This window comes from Taudactylus pleione, unplaced genomic scaffold (assembly GCF_031769625.1).
Source record: "Taudactylus pleione unplaced genomic scaffold, aTauple2 ptg000792l, whole genome shotgun sequence".
In the NCBI taxonomy this organism is placed as follows: Eukaryota; Metazoa; Chordata; class Amphibia; order Anura; family Myobatrachidae; genus Taudactylus; species Taudactylus pleione.
In genome coordinates this window covers 3,729,257-3,755,317 of record NW_028285194.1, presented here as the reverse complement: position 1 = coordinate 3,755,317, position 26,061 = coordinate 3,729,257, and the positions used below count along the sequence as shown (strand labels likewise).

Genomic DNA, 26,061 nt, shown 5'->3' with positions numbered 1-26,061 from the left:
ATCTTAAAAGTACAGCCATCGACGTTTTGGTCCAGTTCAAGGACCTTTGTCAAGATGCATCTTTATGAAAATTCCTTGAAGTCTGGTGAGTGCACCCTTAATTTTTGGAGAATATATATATATATATATATATATATATATATATACACACAATCCAATGAAAGAGGCGGCACTCTGGAGATTTTCTAAAAGGTAGAAATGTTCTTTATTCCAACGTTTCAGGGAGCATCCCCGTCATCAGGAAAGAGTGTTCCCTGATGACGGGGATGCTCCCCGAAATATTGGTATAGAGAACACTTCTACCTTTTTGAAAATCTCCTGAGTGCCGCCTCTTTAATTGGATTGTGGATTGGGTACATTACACCCTAGGAGGGCACTGGAGTAAGCTATACAACATCATATTGGAGAGTGTTGGGCTGTATGCTTACCTATATATATATATTATTATTTTCTTTTTTTATTATTATTTTTTTCTCATGGGTTTATGCCTGCTTGCTCATTGGCTTAAAGAGACAGAGCATACCCCAAGCATAGCAATTGACCACACAACAGTTATATAAGCAATAGGTTTTAATCTACGGCACTCAACCATCTGTGGAGCCTGAGGTATGTGACCATAGCATTTAAATAAAAAAAATTATACAGGCATTGCACTCACCTAAGTTTTACTCCAAACTGTATTTTATATAAATTCAGGGAATGTTGGTTCCAAAAATTGCAATAATTTGTCAAGTCGGACAACTACGTCAAAGTCTCCCCTTCTGGCCAGTCCCTACATTCAAAAACGTGAGAATTGTTCTGCATTATTTGCCACCATGAATCACACAGGTTTTATGCACAAACCTTTTTTCAATGGTTTAGTCACGCTAGCTAATTGGCTTAAAGAGACAGAACCTCAGCCAAGCATATCAATTAATCAACACCTGGGGCATTAGCTGACAAGAATTGGCTTACAAATCGACAAATGGGGTACAAGAGAAAGTGTGACCACAAAATTTTATATAATCACTAGGCTTTAATCCATCACTCAACCATCTGTGGTGCCTTAGGTATGTGACCACATAATGTAAATACATAAATCATGCAGGCTATGCAGTCACCTAATTTTTACTCCAAACTATTTCTCATATAAATTTAGGCATGTTGGTTCAAACAGATTCCAATAATTTGTCAAGCCTGCCAATTGTGTCAAAGATTCTCCCTCTGGGGAGCTATTTTTCTCAAAAATAGCCCCAAAATTGTGGATTTTTTTTAATGATCAAATTATGTAAATAATACCTATTTTATCCCAGTTCAATATACGTTTGTAAGCAAATCTGTATATTTGGTAATACAGTTATATTGAATCAGGATGAAATAGGTATTTACATAATTTGATCATAAAAAAAACCTCCAAATTTGCTGACATTTCTGGAAAAATATTTAGTTAAGTGGTAAAATGCACTGACTGCTCACCTAGGAACATTAGTAAAAAACAAAGCAATGTGGACTCACATTTGGTGCAGAAATAAGCCTTGTTGAGATTTCAGATTGCTATATATATGGAGAGTTGCTGAGAGTTTGTCCTTAGTTTAGCTTTTGAGACGGTTGATTTTATTTATTATGTATTTTGTACTTACAGTATAATGGTTGCATGCATTGTATATAAATGTAAAGAAAATACTGAATACCTATGGGATTCTGAATTGCAAAGTAACAATACATTTAATGGATCTTGCATTATATCACAGTAAGGCAGTGATTTTCAACCTTTTTCAACTCGAGGCACACAAAACAAGATTTTAAAATTGCCAAGGCACACCATCCGTTAGTAAATATAATTTCTAATAACAAATATCAACATATATTTAATATGTTGATATTTGTTATTATTTCCATTAAAAATCTTCTAAATAGTTTTTACTTACAGAACATAAAAATATTTGTGGGAAACTTGTGCTTGGATAAACAAACATATTGGTTCCCACATAAAAAAAACACATACATTGCTCCCCACAGAGAAGAGAACTATAGCAAATTGTTCCCCACAGAAAAAACAAGTATAACACAATGGCTAGCCCCCACAGAAACAAAAAAAAAACACATTACTCCCCACAAAAAAAAAATCATTGGCTGGGCCCCCACAGAAAAATATAAACCACATTGCTCCCAACAAAAGAATAAAGCCATTGGCTGGCCCCCACAGAAAAATACCCACATTGCTCCCCCCTAAAAACAACAATTCACACTAGCTCCCACATAAAAAATAGATATAATTTTTGTTTGCACCTACAGTACCTGTGCTGGCAAGCAATGCGGCATGCATAACCTGTAATGTCACGCCGCCGCGTCTACATAGGTCACGGCCCGGGCACACCTGAGCTTCCCAGAAGAGCACAGCGACAGCGCTGCCCGGTCCGCAGTACTATAATTTGACCGCCGCCACTGAATGCTCTGACCCCACGGCACAGCATTTGAAAAACTGCAGTAAGGTAACAACAGATTTCTTAACTCTCTTTGTAGCAGCATAATTCTATTTTGTTATTAGTACATAAAATTTTATCTTTATTCCTATGGGAAATAGTTATAAATGACCAAGCGGAAGTAATACGAATTCTTGAATTCTGTAACATTATTTATTTATTTTGAATCACGTAATATTGTTATTAATTTTCAATAAACAGAGCAGAAGAAAAAATATAAATAAAAGTCAATAAACCTACATGCTAATATATCAGTACAACAAAGCTTTTAGCAGGAAAAATAGAACAGACGTGTGCATAAACAAAATAGAATAATAAATGAAACTATATACTTGGTCCAAGGCAATCAATAGCAAAGGATTGGAGCGTCGGCAATAAATAAGAGAGTAGGACAAAGTATATTAAGTCAGGACTGTCCGGGAGGCAAGGAGTATTTGTGTAGCATATCTCTCTGAGAGAGGCCACCACCATCATCACCCACACATGGATGCAAACCAAAGCGAGAGTCACACCAATGTATGCGTATTATATTTTTGGCTAGCACATCTACTGGTACAAAGATATCTCATTGTCAGTTGTATCATTTATTAAAGCCCTCCATTTATGAGTGCCAGGATATTCAAGAGCAAACCAGAGTATTGCAAGAACGACCTTAGCTAGGGTAGAGAGGCAAAGGACATATTTATATATAACATTTGTTAATTAGGTCTTCAATGAATAAGACATAGAGACATTATTTAGGCTTCAACGGCAGGACCATAGGGGCCATAACTCTAATATCAGGCCAGAAGTCATGAATTGCAGGACAAACCAGAGCATATGTTAGAAATTACTGTTCTGAAGTGAATTACTCTGCTCTGCTGCTGACAGCAGCAACGTGTTTTCTGGTTCACTATGATTTGAGACCTCTCAATACAAGCTGAAATAACTGATTGACCAGTGTTACAAGTAGTATTTTATTCTATTAACAAAGCTAATTATTAATTCAAGTTGTTATCTTTATGTTTGAGTATATGTAGTCTTACACATGAAATATCTCAAACATTGGTAACTAAGGCCCTCATTCAGAGCCGGACGCTCTGAGCAGAGCGCACACTCTGAATGAGGGCCGTCCTCCACAATTATGGAGCGTCCTCCTGGACGCTCGTATAGCTGTGGGTCACCACCCACAGCCTATACGAGCGTGCAGGTTGATGGCCGCGATGGTCTTGACCATCGCGACCATCGCCACTGCGAGCCGGAGCCTGCGATTGAGTTTCTCAACCGCAAGGCCTGGAGTGATTTGGGCTCTATCAGAGCCAAAATCACTCCCACTGACATCACTAGTGATGTCAGTGGGCCGGCTTCTGACGGTAGGCATTCCCTTGGGAACGCCCCCGTCACGCCCACCAAAGGGGGCGTGCTGTCAATCAACATCGACAGCACACCCCCTTTGATCAGACACAACGAGCGAAGGAAAGTCCTTCGCTCGTCGCGTCTGGCTCATGCGCACGACGGAGCTCCCGCCGTCATGCGCAGTGCACACCATCGACCCACTTGCGAGCGGACAGCCACTTGCGAGTGGGTCTGAATCAGGCCCTAAGATCATAAATTCATAATATAGATAAACTATTATATTTGATTCAATATATTGATTAGTCCCTTTGTCAATGGCTGGACTTCAATTGGCCTCAAACAAACGTTTTTACAAACCATATCCCCTTGTATTGATATATTTTATTGAGTTTTTTGTTTAAACTAAAAATGAAAATTACATTTTGATTCCTTTTATTATTATTATTATTATTATTATTCTTGCTACATGAATAGGAAAAATAAAATACAAAGTGTTAACCTGGTTTATATCAAATAAACAAGGTGTTGAAAAAATATTCAAAAGGGGATTCATGGTTAAATCTATGTCCATATTTTAACACTTAAAAAAAGGTTATTAATAACAATGGCCATAAAAGTATAATGTTATATGTAATGTTTATATTAAAACTCTGATAAGGCATTATACATAATTGAATTAATTTTTTTTATTTCAAAGGTGACTCTGGATATGGTTGTTGCCCTTGGCTGCTTACACCTTTTAGCAAAGCTAGAGGACGAGAAGAAAAAAAATATATCAAGTCACATATCTTGAGCAGGATGGTGATTGAGCATTCTTTTGGATTGCTTGAGAGTCGATTTCCGGTGCCTATTCCAATACACAGCCAACAAGATTTACCATCTGCTGCATTTTACATAATATGTGCATTGATTACAATGTCAATATGAATGTTGCCCCAATAGTTACAAAAGATAGTTGCTCTTTTGAAATAGATGTTAATGAACTAACAACAGAAAAAATGTTTGTGACAATGTTGTTCATAATTTTCTTTGCATAAATATCAAAATTTATATTGTGTCATTATTTTTCATGTATATATGTAATGTAGAATTTCTTCTATAAACTAATGTAACAAACTGTAAAAACTTGATGTAACTATCCAGATTAAAAGCAATTAAGCAAAAAAATAATAAAAAAAAAGATTTCCATGAGTTTTCCAGAATTTGGTTTTACTTATATAAGTAATCATTTTAAAAATGTTTCCTTTATGTAAACAATATATTATCTAAATATTGATAATATTTATTCAGTTATTTACATTCAAATAATATTTTGGAATGTGCTGTCTAGATTTTGAAAGTTATTTGTTCTTAAAACAAGATGTTAAATGTTATATAGATTATGTAGTGGATCAAACCATCAACCCACTAGTATGTTTATTGTTATTGTAATTATTTAAATATATATATATCCATATTCAGGAAGGCTAAGTAAATAGCCAAATGAGGGCACTCACCGCACTAGCAAAATGATGAATCAATCGGATTTAATCAGATAATAGTATTCCACCATGATTATAGTCGACGTTTCGACCCTTGGGGGTCATTATCAAGGCAAATCAACAATCACAAGTGTCCAGCATGATGACAGAAGGCATATATATATATATATATATAAGAAAGTCAAATTCCGCACTCAAGCTTAATCCATATAGAAATTGCAGTGGTGCTCAATGATTCCCAAAGTGTAATCCAAAAAAGGGCACTCACCAGGTAGTTGAATGATAAAATCACCTTTATTGAAAATTCACAAAAAAATCAGCATAGATGCAAACAGGACAATGCTTCACCACATACTGAACAGCAGTATCTAAGGCTCCCCACAAACCCCACCTATTAATTAATCAATACAAGACACACAACATATAACAGACCCATGTAATATAACCACTTAAAATGCCATACCTAGACATAGCCAGATAAGCGATTAAGCCTTCATTATAATTTTCAAGGTGTAAGACCCTAATCTGGTATCAAAAACCTACATATACATGCATTTATAAAAATCCAAGATGGTGCCCACTCAATATGTATTCCACCTGGGGAAACACATGTGTTCCATAGACAGGAAACTCTCCATATGTGCAGGAGTGATGTCACTCCACATCACTAGTAAACAAATCACACCCACCAGCTGTCTACAGTGCTGTATGTTCCAGCAGGTACAGCATGCACTGAAGTCAGCCTGAGGGTGCCCATAGAGAATGACATACAAATGTCATATATCACAAATATAAACATAACAGCGCTGGAGAGCAGCTACCATATATATTAATGTACTTTAGATTACACAACAGATATTACATATTAATGTTAGACCTATACCCACACCTAAACAGAACAACAAATGAATTAAATAGAAGAGACAAAAATCAGTACATTCATGCACATAACATAAATAATATAAACATTAAAAATAGGGAAAAAAAATAGAAAAAACATCTCGTAATGATCGATTCTATGACTAAAGTGCCCGTTTATTGCAAAAACACTTGTAGCGGATTTGACTCATTGAGGCCTCTGGGGGCCACAGTATCCAATTCAAATATCCATCTTGCCTCATGGCGCCGTAACAATGTTTCTCGGTCACCACTACGTTGCAGTTATGGAATATGATCTAGTAGCATACATTTAAGACTATACACTGTATGTTTTTCCTTAGCAAAGTGACGAACCACTGGCTTATCAGAGTCATTTGATACTTGTTTAAGTCACTTTATATATACAGCCTCATGTTAGATTGATTATGTCCTGTATTGACACTTTGTTGTCATTTATATTCATGCGGTCTGTTTTGCAAACGAGGGAGACGCTGTCATACTCCGTTTTGGTTGCTTGGCAACCATGTCGCGGCTGGCTGACGTCATCATGACGGGACCCCAGCCTCGGCGTGGACGCACTGCCCGGTCTGCAGCAGGCCAATGAGCCCGGTTACATACTTAAGGTAAGATGTAATGCATTTAGATTAAAAATAAATATTTAAAATGTATTTACACATTAATATATATATATATATATATAATTTGATGTTAATGGAATTTAATATTACCTAGTTATTTTTTTATTTTTAGTTATCTTATTAACAGAACTAAAGACTTTGGGGAAAAAATTAAATTAAAAATAAATATTTTGTTAAATAATTTGAGAATTTAAATTATATTAATATTTAATATAAACATATAAAAATCTTTTAAAAAACTTTCAATAAATCTTGAATTTTAAGAATTAGAAAATAAAAAACAATTTTTATTTCATTTTTTTTTCTAATCAATAAAATTGTAAGGTAAAATTAAGTTAAAAATCTAAATAACTCAACATATAATAATCTTTTATAGATAGGATTTTGTGATATAAATTTGTATCACAAAATAGAAATAACTACTTTTTATTTTTTTATAAAAAAAATTCCACAATCTGAAAGATTAGATACCTTTTCTAGAAAAATAATTACTGTAATCTGCTAATTACTTAAAACATTAACAAAATTATTATATTTGTTGACATAGACCAAATATAACATGTCATTAATATAATTTGGAACGGTCCTAGAATTGGAGAGTTTTTAGATTTTGCACTTAAATCATGAAATTACAATGAAATTAAATATCTTAACACAAAAGTAGTTTTCCTAAGCCTTTTTAAAAATGTGTTCATATTTTTGCCTTTTTCTAGCTAAATATGGGTATTTTTTACCTTAAATAAAAAACATTGTACTTTGTTAGCTTTAAGTCTAAAAATGTACTTACCATTGTGAAATCTGATTTTTTTTTTTTTTTAAAGTGTAATTCCAATCCTCCATGCATGCCACAGTGTGTTATCATATAATTTTGGAACCTGGCTACAAAAATATTATATAGTTTAAAAAAACCTAAATATCACAACATGTGAGGAAATGCTTATTTACATGTATCATACATCTAACCTAAAAACATGAATTATATACATTTTTTAAACACATAATAATTAGAAAATTATTGACTGTAATCCAAATTATAAAAATGGCAGATAATTGACCTATATAGTCTGATACATGTGTTAATTACACTCTATTTTTTCCTAATCCAATTTAAATTAAGATAAAGAAAATATTTTGCGATTTAAAAAGATGATATATGAGTTGGTTGACTTTTTCCATTTGAATTGACATTTACCTACAATTGGAATTTTAGCCTCTTTTCTAATTATGCTACCAAATTTTGCTTTATATTTTTATTATTATTTACAGTTTCTTATATAGTGCAGCATATTCCATTGCTCTTTACAAATGGAAACAACATTAATAGAACAACACTGGATAGTAACAAACAGACATAAAGGTAAGAGGGCCCTGCTTGTAAGCTTACAATCTATAGGTAAATAGGTGTAGATACACAAGGAAAGGTGCTACATATTGCAAATTGGTCCAGCCAGATTGCAGAGGTTATTGGTGTGCTGTATGATCCAGTTACACAGGAAAGTTGGCCTAGGGTTAGGAGGACGTGAAATTGATAAAGGAAAATATATGATGATATGTGTATACTGTAAGAAGGGAAGCTATGAAGGTTATGTGGGCAGTTCTGGAATCTGATAAACTTATCTGAAGAGGTGAGTTTTCAGGGAACGCTTGAATGTTTGGAGACTAGCGGTAAGTCTTATTGTGCGTGGTAGGGCATTCCACAGGGTGGGTGCAGCCCGAAAAAAGTCCTATAACCGTGCATAGGAACAAGTAATATGATGTATGAATGAGCGGAGATGTCGGGTTGAAAGATATTTTGATATCAGTGAAGAAATGTATGTTGTGTGGTTTGGGTAATAGCTTTATGTGTAAGACCCAATAAAGGGGTCACCCTCTCCAGGGCACTCCTGTCCTAGGCTGATAGCCCGGGGCTATCCCCGCCATCCCTGGGTGGCGGGTTGATAATGTAAGGTGTAGTGTAAAAATTAGATTTTTCAACATTGTCTTTACAGTGGAACTACAGGTCCGAGCAAGCCTCCCCCGCATGCTGGTACTTGGAGAACCACAAGTACCAGCATGCTGGGCATTAAGGGCCACTGATCCCTGGCCTGGGCTGACTGTCAGACCTGATGCTGCGGCAGGGGGGCCAGGTGAAAGGGCACCCCTGGCTGTGACATCAGTCCCCGTTAGAAAGGGCCCAGAGCTGGTTTTAAATATACAGGGAACCTCACGTCAATTTTCTTCTCCATATATTTAAAACCAGCTCTGTCCCTGCTGCCTTGTGCTGGTACTTAAATTGAAGTGAATGCCTACACATTTTTTTCCCTGTAATGATAAGAACCAGCAATAGCTGGCATGTCCTGGGCTGGTTAGTGTTTTGGGGGGGGGAGCTCATGTAATTTTTTAAGTAAATTAACCCTATTTTATCCATTTACAGAAAAAAATGATTTGTGTATGTTTCTGACCATCTCGCAGCTCAGGGGGTGAGAGTTTGAAAAGTGATTTTGACAGAGAGTTTGCTCCTATCTCACCCGAGCTTGTCATCCCGATTCTTGGTAAATTTGAGAGATGTATGTTTTAGGTTAAAAGTACTTCCGATTTGGCCCTATGGTGATAAGATTCAAGATTGCTATCTCACCCAAGTTTTACGAGTGACATGGGAGAAATCTCTCTCTAACTCACCCGACTTTGACTGTAGTAACTTTGCAGGCAGGGAAAAAATCAAATCACCCGAGATGGTCATCCCGACCTATCTCGATTGTTAGTAAATTTACCCCTTAGGGTCAGAATTTAGTTTTTCAAAATGGGAGTAATCACTGCATGCTTGAACAGTGATGGAAAGATATATCAGTAGAGAAAGAGATTACAGATTTTAGTTAAGGGTGGGATGAGCACAGGAGACAGCTTTACCAATTTTTGAGGGTATAGGATCCAGAGGAGAGGAGGATAGATACTTCATCTTCATTTGTGGGGTCAAAAATATGTTTGGCAGTGTCCAGAGCATTATATGAGGAAGACACTCGGATTACGAGATTTATGCCACTGACGTTCTACTTTATATAAGCGTTTTTGTAGATTAAGAAAAATATCTGACTTCCTGCTATCTTAAACAATACTTCAATATATATTGCTGCTTCTATTATATAGCAAAATATTAAAAAAAATATATAATATTACAGTATGGTAAACCTATACATATAATTATTTTATAAACTATTGTTTACTTGACTCCGTGTCTGTGGTCGTCCGGATGATCGTTATAGATGTTTTGGCCACCCCTAAATGAAAACCTCTCATATGGAAGGATGTAATAAAGGCAATAAAGTTTACATATCCCTGAAAATAATCTTTATGGTGGTTTAACCTCATTTCCCATATGTACTAGACACAAATAATTCTGGTGATTAAATGAGGTGTGTAACGCCATCTTTGGATGCCATTACACAATTGAAATATATGGCCTTCATTTCAAAATGATCCCTGAGAGGGAGAAAATTGGAATTCTCCCATCTACCCCCACGGCTCTGGCATCCTTGTGCGCATGCACGAACGGAGTCAGATGGATCTCTGGGTGTTAAACCCATAGGTCCCTTTATCTGAGGGCATTGCAAAGGACAACTATTGGGAAGAGCTTGCCAATTTGTTTTTCCTATGATTTGTAGGGACATACGGCAGTAAACAACTGCGGAATGTTCATAAGTAGCGAGTAGTACTGCATTGCAGAATCAATGCTTCATTTACCCAGCCCAAGAGGCTTTTGCTAAATTACATCCAGGGCTTTCTTTTGGACAACGCCACATGAAATTGGCTATACCATCCACGAATGAAGCACCAGTTTGCATTGTATACCGGGACATTGCACATATGGGTAATGTAATTATACCCCCTAAATTGTATTTATTGGGTGTTTTTAGAGATATTTACACTTTTTTGCATAACACTCAAGGTAATATAACTTTTCTATACCATTCCACCTGTATTTAAAAAACAAACATTTAAGTTTAAAAATAAAAATGGTAAACAAATATACATAACTTACCGTTTCCCTTAGTGAATCTTTTTGGCTTTTTGAATAATCGTTTAGGTCTGGATGTTGAAACTGTAACCTCTGCATATATATCACATGGTGATATTGCTGCAACAATATTTTGTTCGTGCAGTTTTTCTTCAAATGCCGGGCCTTCTTCCGTGTTAGAATTGCAAGTTTGAATAAGAATCTTAAACTTTTTCCTCTTATACTGTAACATTTCTCTTTGCCAATTTTTCATTTCACAAATATTTGTTGAAATATGCTCAAACTTTTCATGTAGATGGTGTAGACAAGTGACATGAGTGACATTCTTTAAATTTTTAAATTCCAGAAGATTCTTTGCATTTTGGGAGTTTAATTGTTTTTTATTAGCTTCTAATTCTGCATTAATCAGATCATTAGTTCACTAGTGCAGGGCATGGTTAGTTGTTTCTTTGAGGGTTTTTCAGATGATGTGTCATCTAAATTTATCATCTCCGAGTTGAAATTAGATATGTCTTTTTCATAGATGATCTTGCCTCCACGATGACATAGCGGATTGTTTTTTTTTTGGGTGTTGGTGATTCGTTTCTTGTTTGTGATGTTGAAATTTCAACTATTGCCACGTAAGATTCATCTGCGTCATTGTCTGAAATAACATTGTTCATGTTTGAGGAATTCTTATAGTCGTCCAAATAGAAATAAAACCAATGTTTAATATAATATATTTTTTAACAAAGGTTTTAAGTAATAAACCATGAGTTTTAAAATATATAAGGATTTAAGAAGCTGCATAATTTTATAAGAATAACTCTAGGTTTTTTAAAAAATCTTTGGCACTTGTTTTGTTTTCCTAAGACATTTAAAAAACTGTGGGCCAAAAGACAAGTTAAAAGTTTTAAAAAAATATATATAAATCATCAAACTAAAAACTTTATATAAAAACTTTCTTGATTAATCTAAAAATAAACTTGCAAGAAAATTTCAAAAATTTAAGAAAACAATGTCAATTGTTTATTTATGTAAGAAAATTTTTTGTATGTTGAAAAAAAAACTTCAAAGATGTTTGAAATTTTTTAATATAATAAAAAATAAATGTTTTGAAAAAAAGCCTACTTATTCTTTTGTCTAAAATATAAATCATTTTGAGATTTGAAAATATTTTTAAATCTATAACATAAATAAAAATAAAATGGGACATATAAAAAAACTAAAAACATTTAAAAATATATTATGTTCAAATTAATAGATTGATCATTACCTCTTATGAGAGATCCTACTTTTTTCTTTTGAGATCCATTGCTTCAATATTGGAATGGTCTTTTATTTTGTGGTCATTCATATTATTTGTTTTCTTGTTTATAGAGACAACTATAATAAAAAGTTGGAAAATATTTAGATTTGTAAATAAATCAAAATTAAAAATTTAAGTTATTTTAAATTATTTAAATTGAAAAAGTTAAAGCAAGATTTTATAAAAAAAAAAAAATGATTACAAAGGCCACAACCATCAGGACTTTTATGTTTTTTTGTAAAGTGTTAAAAATGTAGATATCATAGAATTGTTTTAAAAAAAATATATATATATATTTATATAATATAGATACATTTAGTTGTTTAGAACTACTTGATACCCATTACTTAGAAATAATTCAAAACATATTTAATTATGTAGTAATTACATTGTTAATTTTAAAAAAAAGGATGAAATGTGGTAAATGTCCCAAAAAAGCTATTTTCGGAGGTTTTACCACATTTTCCTTATGTAAAAAGTATCCGGAATACCATGCATTCTGGTGCTTTGTCTGGGGGATTTGAAACATATGAGCATCTTTTCTTGACGTCTCTTTCAAGAGGGATCCAATCAGATCCCTCCCATCTCCCCCAAAGGCCTGCATACTTCGCATGCACAAAAGGACGCCAAAGGGAATTCTGGATGTTAACCTGGAAGTCCCTATATCCGGGGAATCGCAAATGAGAGCTGACCTTTGCGATATTCTAGGTACATACTGCGCTAATCAACCACGGTATGTACCCAATGAGAGGCAGGATGTACCTCATCGCGGACGCAATGCTTAATATATCCCGCCCTTTTTTACTTAAAAAAAAATTTTAAGCTACATTATATTCCACTAAAACAAGCATTATTTTTATAAAATATAATATAAACTATAAAACAATTTTTAAAAACTTTCAGAATTTTGAGAAAACTACATCAACTCTTAATAAATGGTAGTGTAAAATTATCATAAAAACTGGTATTTAGTATAAAGAAAGATTTATATACTATAATATTAAAAGTTGGGTTACCTTTGTCACATTTGAGGGATGATAGAGATTCTGAGTCAATACCTTGGGGTATTCCTATGATTGCTGTTGGTGTCAATTTTCTCAAAGCTTCTCCCAATCATTGAAATCAATGTAATGGTCCTCCACCACCAGTTTTCTAAAATGATTGTGAATTTGAGAAAGCTTTTTCTTTACCATGATCTTACAATCACTATTTTTTACAAACATGCATTCTTTGGCACTTTCCCTACTGCTGTAACTGCTAGCAATTTTCTTCCAAATTTTTTCACATTTTTCAAAGGAAAAGTTTAATGTGGATTGTTTGCAGAAAATAGATTAGTAGTTTCAACTACTCCCTGTATCAAAGCCACATTTTCTAAATAGGTGAACTTTGGAGCATGCTTGGTTTTTTCAGTTTTCTTTCCGCCTCTGACAATAGAACTATCTTCATCCCATGAAGGTTCTATAGATTTGTTATCTGAAGAATTTAAAGAAATCTCATAATGTGAGCCTGACATATTTGCTTGAAAAAAGAAAATAAATAGATTACATTTTTCTAATATATTTATAATAAGAAAATACTTAAAAAAAAAAACTACATAAAAAATAATTATGTTAAATATATATACAGTATAAGAGGTGGTGTATTACCATCGAACCACAACCTAGCAACAAAATACATTAACTTGAAAGATAAAATATGTCAAAATTTCATCCCATCAACATTACTGAATGTGGTGTGACTAGTGATAGAGTTAAGCATTAGGTTGGCACTTGATGGGGAGGACTCTCGTGCTTGTGAAAGGGTATTTATGGCCAGGGGGGATTAAGGTTGACAAAATATATATATATATATATATACTGTATATATATATATATAATGCTTAACCTTTAAGAAATTAAAACATCATAAAGTTTACACTAGGCAGTTTTGGCAAACCCTGGCACCCTAGCCATTATTATAAGGACAAAATGTGCCCTGTCCTTTTTTGCAGGATCCCTCTTAAACTACTTCCCCTATTTAGTTTGCCTTACTGGAACAATGCGTCTTAGGGGGTGAATAGTAGTGATGACCAAAAACGCCAACAGAGTATATGCCATGCACATGTGCTCAGAGTCTAATCACTGTGAGGGAAGAGCATGGGGGAAGACAAGCTCATCCATATGTGTCTGGCAACATGCAAAGTTGGCAAATTGAACACATCACATGAGAAGGCACCACCCCAAGCCCAGGCACTCAAAAATGTTAACAAGCTCACTGACAGTTGGTGCACATGCATGTGGCTCCAATCAAGTACCCAGAGCAATATATAGAGTCAAATGTCTCATATATTTGACTATATATTGCTCTGGGTGCTTGATTGGAGCCACATGCATGTGCACCAACTGTCAGTGAGATTGTTAACATTTTATATTCTACAGAATTTATTTTTACCTAGATATATATTTACAAAAGTATATAATTTTATACATACTGTACATAAATATGTTTTAAAATAGGAATATATTTATACATAAAAAAATTATTATTTTAAATATATATAAAATATACCTCTCTAGATATATTTATATTTAGTTACATATTAATAAATATATCTACAATTTTATAATTATATGGTGTCAAGTCAATACTTTGTAAAGTGCTTAGAGCTGGGATATTGTTTCAGGAGATATTCATTTTACCATCATGTTAAATCAAATAAAGAATTTTTGCACACATCCTCCAGAGGGTTCACAAATAAATTCAACAAGAGTGACAGCCGCGAGGCGCAGCGCTAACACTCACGTAGATGGCACTTTATTTGAAAAAAGCAGGTTGTCACGACAAAACACACTGCATACATTTTTTCTACAATAATTTCAAATGTCATTGGACTCGCGACCAAAAATCACATATTAATTGCAGGAAAGCATAGGTAAAAAAAATTGAATCCTAAAGGCACAGGACGGGATTGTACTAAAGGGGAAAATACTGCATTCTCGTTATGTACAAAGCATCGGATGCGATGCAGTGCTTCATCCCGGTGGGTAACGCCATCTTCAGGTGGCGTTACCCAATAGAAACCTATAGGCTTCTATTCGGGATGTCTTCCCTGAGGGATCCAATCGGATCCCTCCCATCTCCCCCCGCGGCCTTCTGCGCATGCACAGATAGATGCCAGGGGGACCTCAGGGTGCTAACCCCAGAAGTTCCTCTATCCAGGGACATCTCAGAGGACTGCACTTAGCAAAAGAGATTTCCCATGTGACATTCTAAGTACATACCGCGGTAATCAACCGGGATATGTACGTACCAAATGTATATACTGCATGTGTGCAATGGGGAGTTAACACAGGCATCGGTCACAATGGTTGCACATTGTGTACAAAGTGGGGACACATGATCTCATCTGAGGCACAGGTGTGTACCCGGCCTCAGATGCTTTAATGCTAATAATTGCAGCCCATACTCTGATAGAGAATTTGCACCTAGCATAGGACAGGTGCAAGTTTCAATGTGTTGTCCAAGGGTATCGCCTAAAGACACTCCAAGCTGTATTACAGTGTCTAAGGACAGTCACAATGAGTGTCTCAGACCATGCATGTACATACAAATACATGTACACCAGGGGAAAGGCTTATACGAGCATTAGCATTAAGTCTAAGATGCTAAAGCAGTCGCAGCAGTGTGTATATCAGAATATATATATATAAATTACAGTACTGTGCAAAAGTTTTAGGCAGGTGTAGAAAAAATGCTGCAATGTAAGAATGCTTCCAAATGTTAATAGTTTACTAATGCAAACAATGAACGGAAGAGAAATCTAAATAGAATCTTCAAATGTGCTTCTTCAAAAGAGCTTGAACAGCACATCTGGAAACCCCAGTTTGCTTTGAAATCTTTGCCTGGGAGAGACCTTGCTGATGCCTTGTGTCTTGTTGCTGTGCTCAGTCTCTCCATGGTGTATGACCTGTCACATAAAACCGTCTTCCACAACCTCACTTTTGTAGCAGAGTTTGTCTGTTCCTCACCCAGTTTTAAGCCTCCTGCACAGCTGTTTCTGTTTTCGGATGCGGTTAATATACCGACACCCGGGTTGCCGACTGCCGGAATCCCAATCAGCGTTGGATGACTGGCCATGGAATCCCGACATGGCTGGAGATGCCGAACCCGGAATCCTGACAATCGGTATCCCGAACGTAAGTATAGCGAGGCCAGGTAGGTGTTAGCCGCAGGGGGGGTGGGTTAGGATTAGTCACCCCGGGGGGATTTAGGCTGCAGGAGGGGGGTAGTTAGGGTCCAGACAGGGAGGGTTCAGGCACCACCGGGGGAGATTAGCATTAGGCAATAGGGGGAGGTTTAGGCAGTTACCGGGAGAGTTAGGGTGCCGTGTGGAGAAGGTTAGTATCAGTGCACAGGCAATGAGGGTTGGGGGGGTAATTAGGACAGGGGAACACTAATTACCGTTCCCTGTCGGGTTTGTCCTCATTGGGATGCCGCTGTCTGTATAGGGACAGCCGGCATCACAAGTGTCGGGATATCATCCCCATTCCTTCTGTTTCAGTTAATAACTGGAGGCCTGCTTCAGAGGCGCTCGCTGTTTGCGAGCGCTCGCTCTGAATCAGGGCGGGGATTTTATTTATTTTTTTCTCCTGCCCGCTGGCTAAGCTGTGGGTGCCCACCCACAGCTTTTGCGAGCGGGCTGGAGATGGTCGCGATTATCGCGACCATCGGCAGTGCGAGGAGACCCTAAGGTAGGGTCTCAGCACTCGCAATGTCGAGTGGACTTCCTACTCTAATAGGGCCGCCCACAAACGGCAGGCGTTACTTCGGGTACGCCCCCGTTTGTGCAGCCACCACCCCCCCCGCCTACAACACGGGGCGAGCTGTCGATCAACATCGACAGCCGTCCCATTTTGTTGCGAACCCTGGAGCGAGTGAAGTTCTCACTCGCTACGGGGCGTGCGCACTGGGCCACCATCAACCCACTCGGGAGCGGGTCTGAATGAGGCCCTGTGTTTTAAACCTACATATGAAAATGATGATCACTTGGTTAATCATACACCTGACTATGGGCCTGATTCAGACCCGCTCGCAAGCGCTATGCGCTCGCAAGCAGGTCAATGGCCGGGCAGTGTGCGCGCACTGCGCATGCGCAAGCCCCGGAGTGAGAAAGAAATTATCTCGCTCCGGAGCGCGCTACAAACGGGGCGGCTATCCATGTTGATCGACAGCTCGCCCCATTTTGTGGCCTAACGGAGACGTTCACGAGTGATGTCAATAGTGAGCTTCCGGCTTTATTAGAGCCGGAAGCTCACTGGGGTTTCGGCAGACGAGACCCTACCAGAAGGGTCTCGTCGCAAGCCCAATGGTCACGACCATCACCTGGCCGCTCGCAAAAGCTGTGGGTGGTCACCCACAGCTTAGCAAGCGGCCAGAAGGCCGGACTTAAAAAAAAAAACGCCCTTCAGACCAGCGAGCGGGTCTGAATCAGGGCCTATAATCCTACAAAATCCCTGTCTTTGGGCAAGTGTACATAGAAGAATTGATGCTGTTTTGAAGGCAAAGGGTGGTCACACCAAATATTGATTTGATTTAGATTTGTCTTCTGTTCATTCACTTTCCATTTTGTTAATTGATAAAAAATAAACTATTAAGACTTCTATTTTTTAAATTATTCTTACTTTGCACAATTTTTTCCACACCTGCCTAAAACTTTTGCACAGTATTGTATATGTAAAATAACATCCCTGAACATGTCACCCATAGTAGAAGAAACACCATGCTTCATTTGATAGGAACACTAATATATAGGCTATATAACATTCGGAACAAAAAGACAAATAGGAGGAAACACACTTCATAGGAACACTAAGTTATATCTAAAATAACCTCACCATACACATCTGCATAAAGCAATAGCGCAGTTATATGTGATTTAACATTCATGAACACGTCACCCATAGTAGAAGAGATACACCCTGCTTCATATGATAGGAACACTAACATATAGGGAAAATAACAGTCATAACAGAATGACTAAAAGAAGACGCACTTCATGGGAACAAATCTAAAATAACATCACCATACACATGTCTACATAAAGCAATAGCAGAATTATTTGTGAATTAACATCCCTGAACACGTCACCCATAGTAGAAGAAACACACCATGCTTTATATGATAGGAACACTAATAAATAGGCTATTTAACATTCATAACAAAGACAAATAGGAGGAGACGTACTTCATAGTAACATTAAGTTATATCTAATACATCACTGTACACAAAAAATGACATGCAGAAGAGTGAGGACACACTGCATGGATGCCATGGTAGTAGTGCTAACTTATCTGCAAAATAATATCCATGTATGCAATAGTAGAAAAGGAAAACAATACACTGCATGGGTTCCATGGTGTATGTACAGCAGAGTCTATTGAATATTACACACATGTCCCAGCCCAGTCTGTCAGTGATAACTACAGACCCTTTTCTTACACTTCACAACCTACGCCAGCTTCTTATGTATTTTCTACCTGACGCCAGACTGTAGCCCTCTCCGGTCACTCCGAGTCCTGCTGCAATGGCGCTGATCTCCACTGACATCCGGCATCTTCTAAAACCTACTGCGCATGTCAGCTGTTGATGAGAAGGCTACGTGCACAGTAGAGAGAGAAGGGGGGAGGAGCCAGTGTACACCGCGGTCGGGAACTTACCACATTGCTGTGTGTGACCACAATGGAGGTGTGACTGGACATTTTTTAGTTCATACCGGCAAACACATATCCGGTATAAAGGTATACGCAACGTATAGTAACCGATATCGCATCAACATGGCAAAATTTAGTACATCCCATCCAGAGTGTTAAAAGAAGAAACTAACTAGATTCTTTTAAGTAATTTGCAGGACATAACGGGACTAAATCTGTGCCCCAGATTTACCTTTAAAAGTGCTATAGTGGAATGGACAGTTTTTTATTCTAAAATAACCCGGGAAACGGTCAGCAGTATATTGCCCCACAGCAAACATATAATATTTTTCACAAAGTGGGATTTAAGTGAGCCAAAAGACAATTGATTAACGTGCACCACCTTCAAGAACGGGCTCAGGACCATATTGTAAACAGTAAATATAGGGCCTGATTCAGCAAGGAACGCAGTTGTTAATTCAAATGCAATTGGCTGATTGTTGCATACTGCGCATGTGTATGCATCGCAGTGCGCGAATCAGCTACTGTGATCGGGACTGTGATTGCAGTGACTACGCAGACCCATTGCAGAGTGATTGACAGGAAGTGCCGTTTGTGGGTGGTGATGGGTGGGTTGGTCGGCCGAACGCAGGCGTGCCTGTGTGTTTGAACAACGTTGCATGGGCGTGTATAAATTATCCCCTGCACTGCCGTACGCAGCCTCATAGCGTGCATGGTAGTTTGCAATTTCAGAGTAAGGTCAGGGCTTGTGCAAGTGTGCATTAGGCTATGATGGTACTCAATTGTACTGATGTTTTTGCAGTCTTACTACTATACGGTTGTGTGTAATGTAAAGTGGGCGTTCTTATGTAGTGCAGCGGTGGCATTGCGATCGCAATGGATTGGCACACTATCGCAGATGAACTGCGTGCGTAATCGCTATTCCATTCGCAGTTGCATTCCTTGCTGAATCAGGGCCATAGTTAGTGAAAATTGAGTTTTGAGTATATTCAAAAGGCAGTGGCCTCCCCGCGGTGTCACCCGATGCGAGGAGGGACACTGTGCAAGGCCGCACGGCACCGAAAAGGGGGCAGGGCCATAGCCATGTGGCCCGAACCCCCGTGGTCCTGTGCTTTTTACTCCGGGGGGGTGCGGACAGCCCTATGTGCAGTGTCGGCTCCCTCACAGTGTCAATGAGCCGAGTGCTGCGCTTAATACTACAGTGCAGCACTTGGCTGCTGTCACTGAGGGAGAGTCTGCACCTTGGTGTCACTCCTCGATGTGTGACACACGGCTGCGACCCGCACCCCCCTTGTGACACCACTATCTAAGGTAAATTTTTTGTGATTTTTTTTTTATAAATTGTTGCATTGTCTTTGTTCTTGCTTACATTGCCATATGATACTGATGAAAGATATGTGCTTGTTTTACTCACCCACTTCAATTCCACAGCTGTTGTTACTGTATTTTTGTTGAAAAGAGCAGCCATTCAACTGTTGCAGCAAAATTATACCTTCAGTTTGGTTACAGTGTAATTTTCTACTGTATGTATTAAAATGATATTGTAAATTGCCATATGCTGGTTGTTACTCATTGGGGTAAATTTACTAAGAATCGAGTTTGGTCGGGTTTTTTAGCTTTAAACTCATTTTACTTCAATTTTAAAACTCGCAATTTGACTAAGAAGTGAGTTTTTCGATGGTGAAGCAGATCCAGTGTTTTTACCCAAAATTGGGAGTTTAGAGGAGAGTTTAAAGAAAGTTTTGATGAGATTACTTACTCGAGATTGCAGTGTTTTCTCTCTGTGAAACTCACCCGAGCAAGCAGCCTGCACATATCAGTGAAATATGTGAAGGCTGCTTGTGTATTGAATCTGTAAAAAAATTGTTAAATGTTAGATAAAAAATTACATGGCCCACCCTCCCCCCCACCCAAAGGCATATGCAGCACTAGACTTGCCAGTCCTGGTTCCTAAAATTACGGGGAACAAAATGAGTAGGGTTCCACCGTAATTTAAAAACCAGCACCAGGCAGCAGGGCCAGACCTGGTTTTAAATATACAGAGAAAAATAATGGCGTGAGGTCCCCCGTATATTTAAAACCAGCTCCAGACTCTTTCTAGCGGGGGACTGATGCAACAGCCAGGGGAGCCCTTTCACTGGGCCCACAGCCGCAGCATCAGCCCTGACCGCTAGTCAGGCCAGGGATCCCTGGGGACTTGGGGACCTCTCCAATAAAGGGGTCCCCCTCGCTAGGGCACCCCTGTCCTGGGCTGATAGCCCGGGGCTATCCCCGGCACCCTAGGTGCCGGGTTGATGGTGTTAGTGTTTAGCATAAAATCAAGGGTTAAATATTGTCTTTAGTTGTGGAACTACACATACCAGCAAGCCTCCCCTGCATGCTGGTATTTGAAGAACCACAAATACCAGCATACGGGGCATTAAGGGCCGCTGGTACTTGTAGTTCCACAACCAAAACGATACGCCATGAAAGTAACATTTTATAACATACATGCACACTCACACATACTCACCTAGTATCCTATGTAATCACTAGGGGTACCTCTAACAAAAATCCATACTTAACCTCACCTATGTGTAGTTCACGTCCTCTTCTCCAAGTAGGCATCCATGGGGTTAAAACAAAAGCCGCTACATTGTTTCATTGATGTAACCACAAGGTTAATGGAGGTGAACCTTGTGGTTACATCAATGATACAATGTAGCGGTTCCCACCGTAGACTTCAATGGAGAATTCTCCCCATTTAAGTCTATGGTGGAGATAGGCTGACCACACACAGCCAATCAGCAAGCTGCTCCGACGGAGATGCCCGCTGATTGGCTGGCGGCTCCTTCAATGACGGGGCACATGTGTTCCCTGGTCATTCACACGGAGTAAAGCTATGTGGAAACACAGCTTTGCTCAGTCCGGCTTGGAATCGGGAGCACCCATTTTTTTTGTTTTAACCCCTTGGATGCCTACCTGGAGAAGAGGACGTGAACTACGCATAGGTGAGGTGAGTATGGATTTTTTTCATAGGTTCCCCTATGGATTACTTCGGATGCTAGGTGAGTATGTGTGAGTGTGCATGTATGTTATAGTAAATTTTACTTTCACTGTGTATGTTGTGGTTTTTTTTCGTATTGCTTTGGTTGTAGAAGTGCAAGTACCAGCGGCCCCTCATGCTGGTATTTGTGGTTCTCCAAATACCAGCATGCATGGGAGGCTTGCTGGTAAATGTAGTTTCACAACTAAAGACAATATTTAACCATTGATTTTACGCTAAACACTAACACTATCAACCCGGCACCTAGGGTGCCGGGGATAGCCTCGGGCTACCAGCCCAGGACAGGTATGCCCTAGAGAGGGGGACCCCTTTATTGGAGAGGTCCCCAGGGATCCCTGGCCTTGGCTGACTAGTAGTCAGGGCTGGGGGGCCCAGTGAAAGGGCTCCCCTGGCCGTGGCATCAGTCCCCCACTAGAAAGGGTCTGGAGCTGGTTTTAAATATACGGGGGACCTCACGCCATTTATTTTCTCGGTATATTTAAAGCCAGGTCTGGTGCTGGTTCTTAAATTACAGTGGAACCCTATTCATTTTGTTCACCATAATATTAGGAACCAAGACTGGCTGGCAAGTCCGGGGCTGGTTATACTTTAGCGGGGGAGGACCCTATGTCATTTTAAAAAAAAATAAAAACACTTTATATTAGGGGTGAGCGGGTTCGGATTTCTGAAATCCGAACCCCCCCGAGCCCCCCCGATCCGAGTCCGATCCGAATCAGGCTCGACTTTTCCCGCCTGACTCGGATCTGAAATCGAGGCAAAACGTCATCATCCCGCCTTCCGAGTCTCGCGGGTTTTGGATCCTATATAAGGTACCCGCGTCGGCGCCATTTTCTCACTCGGCTGTGGACAGTGAAGAGGGAGGGTGGGAGTTAGGGCTGTGTAGTGTAGTGTAGTGTAGTGCTGCTGTTGTCCACTACTTCAAAGTCCATAGGGGCTGGCTGTGTTGTGCTGTGCTGCTGTTGTTAATAGGGGCTGTGTCCACTACTTCAAAGTCCATAGGGGCTGGCTGGACTGTGTTGTGCAGTCAGTTCTCCATAGGGGCTGTGTCCACTCCAAAGTCCTGTGCAGTGTCCCAGTCCTAAAGGGGTGCTGTAGTGTTGTCCAGGGGGTGCTCTGTCCATCAGGGGTGCTCCCCCCAAGTGCTAAAAAAATAATATATTTTCTGTGTTTGTGAATTGTGTGCGCAGTAGCCGCACGTGCATCAACAAAGTAGTGCCAAGCGTGCGCCTGTGTCATAAGTAAAGGGCCGGCTGGCTTGACCGTTAAAGGGTGCTGTAACCCCCGAAAGTACACTCCAGTCCAAACCAAAAAAAAAATTATTTTCTGTGTTTGTGAATTGTGTGCGCAGTAGCCGCACGTGCATCAACAAAGTAGTGCCAAGCGTGCGCCTGTGTCATAAGTAAAGGGCCGGCTGGCTTGAACGTTAAGGGTGCTGTAACCCCCGAAAGTACACTCCAGTCCAAACCAAAAAAAAAATTATTTTCTGTGTTTGTGAATTGTGTGCGCAGTAGCCGCACGTGCATCAACAAAGTAGTGCCAAGCGTGCGCCTGTGTCATAAGTAAAGGGCCGGCTGGCTTGACCGTTAAGGGTGCTGTAACCCCCGAAAGTACACTCCAGTCCAAACCAAAAAAAAAATTATTTTCTGTGTTTGTGAATTGTGTGCGCAGTAGCTGCACGTGCATCAACAAAGTAGTGCCAAGCGTGCGCCTCTGTCATAAGTAAAGGGCCGGCTGGCTTGACCGTTAAAGGGTGCTGTAACCCCCAAAGTACACTCCAGTCCAAACCAAAAAAAAAATTATTTTCTGTGTTTGTGAATTGTGTGCGCAGTAGCCGCATGTGCATCAACAAAGTAGTGCCAAGCGTGCGCCTGTGTCATAAGTAAAGGGCCGGCTGGCTTGACCGTTAAAGGGTGCTGTAACCCCCAAAGTGCACTCCAGTCCAAACCAAAAAAAAAATTATTTTCTGTGTTTGTGAATTGTGTGCGCAGTAGCCGCACGTGCATCAACAAAGTAGTGCCAAGCGTGCGCCTGTGTCATAAGTAAAGGGACGGCTGGCTTGACCGTTAAAGGATGCTGTAACCCCCGAAAGTACACTCCAGTCCAAACCAAAAAAAAAATTATTTTCTGTGTTTGTGAATTGTGTGCGCAGTAGCCGCACGTGCATCAACAAAGTAGTGCCAAGCGTGCGCCTGTGTCATAAGTAAAGGGCCGGCTGGCTTGACCGTTAAAGGGTGCTGTAACCCCCGAAAGAACACTCCAGTCCAAACCAAAAAAAAAATTATTTTCTGTGTTTGTGAATTGTGTGCGCAGTAGCCGCACGTGCATCAAATAAGTAGTGCCAAGCATGCGCCTGTGTCATAAGTAAAGGGCCGGCTGGCTTGACCGTTAAAGGGTGCTGTAACCCCCGAAAGTACACTCCAGTCCAAACCAAAAAAAAAATTATTTTCTGTGTTTGTGAATTGTGTGCGCAGTAGCCGCACGTGCATCAACAAAGTAGTGCCAAGCGTGCGCCTGTGTCATAAGTAAAGGGCCGGCTGGCTTGACCGTTAAAGGGTGCTGTAACCCCCGAAAGTACAGTCCAGTCCAAACCAAAAAAAAAATTATTTTCTGTGTTTGTGAATTGTGTGCGCAGTAGCCGCACGTGCATCAACAAAGTAGTGCCAAGCGTGCACCTGTGTCATAAGTAAAGGGCCGGCTGGCTTGACCGTTAAAGGGTGCTGTAACCCCCGAAAGTACACTCCAGTCCAAACCAAAAAAAAAATTATTTTCTGTGTTTGTGAATTGTGTGCGCAGTAGCCGCACGTGCATCAACAAAGTAGTGCCAAGCGTGCGCCTGTGTCATAAGTAAAGGGCCGGCTGGCTTGACCGTTAAGGGTGCTGTAACCCCCGAAAGTACACTCCAGTCCAAACCAAAAAAAAAAAAATTTTCTGTGTTTGTGAATTGTGTGCGCAGTAGCCGCACGTGCATCAACAAAGTAGTGCCAAGCGTGCGCCTGTGTCATAAGTAAAGGGCCGGCTGGCTTGACCGTTAAGGGTGCTGTAACCCCCGAAAGTACACTCCAGTCCAAACCAAAAAAAAAATTATTTTCTGTGTTTGTGAATTGTGTGCGCAGTAGCTGCACGTGCATCAACAAAGTAGTGCCAAGCGTGCGCCTGTGTCATAAGTAAAGGGCCGGCTGGCTTGACCGTTAAGGGTGCTGTAACCCCCGAAAGTACACTCCAGTCCAAACCAAAAAAAAAATTATTTTCTGTGTTTGTGAATTGTGTGCGCAGTAGCCGCACGTGCATCAACAAAGTAGTGCCAAGCGTGCGCCTGTGTCATAAGTAAAGGGCCGGCTGGCTTGACCGTTAAAGGGTGCTGTAACCCCCAAAGTACACTCCAGTCCAAACCAAAAAAAAAATTATTTTCTGTGTTTGTGAATTGTGTGCGCAGTAGCCGCATGTGCATCAGCAAAGTAGTGCCAAGCGTGCGCCTGTGTCATAAGTAAAGGGCCGGCTGGCTTGACCGTTAAAGGGTGCTGTAACCCCCAAAGTGCACTCCAGTCCAAACCAAAAAAAAAATTATTTTCTGTGTTTGTGAATTGTGTGCGCAGTAGCTGCACGTGCATCAACAAAGTAGTGCCAAGCGTGCGCCTGTGTCATAAGTAAAGGGCCGGCTGGCTTGACCGTTAAAGGGTGCTGTAACCCCCGAAAGTACAGTCCAGTCCAAACCAAAAAAAAAATTATTTTCTGTGTTTGTGAATTGTGTGCGCAGTAGCTGCACGTGCATCAACAAAGTAGTGCCAAGCGTGCGCCTGTGTCATAAGTAAAGGGCCGGCTGGCTTGACCGTTAAAGGGTGCTGTAACCCCCAAAGTACACTCCAGTCCAAACCAAAAAAAAAATTATTTTCTGTGTTTGTGAATTGTGTGCGCAGTAGCCGCATGTGCATCAACAAAGTAGTGCCAAGCGTGCGCCTGTGTCATAAGTAAAGGGCCGGCTGGCTTGACCGTTAAAGGGTGCTGTAACCCCCAAAGTGCACTCCAGTCCAAACCAAAAAAAAAATTATTTTCTGTGTTTGTGAATTGTGTGCGCAGTAGCCGCACGTGCATCAACAAAGTAGTGCCAAGCGTGCGCCTGTGTCATAAGTAAAGGGCCGGCTGGCTTGACCGTTAAAGGGTGCTGTAACCCCCGAAAGTACAGTCCAGTCCAAACCAAAAAAAAAATTATTTTCTGTGTTTGTGAATTGTGTGCGCAGTAGCCGCACGTGCATCA

At 39.7% G+C, this 26,061-nt stretch overlaps 1 pseudogene; it reads right to left on the bottom strand.

Moving 5' to 3' along the window:
• Positions 1-4,483: 4,483 nt before the first annotated feature.
• The window catches only part of LOC148474956 (uncharacterized), a 51,353-nt pseudogene continuing 29,775 nt past the window's right edge, over positions 4,484-26,061 (bottom strand).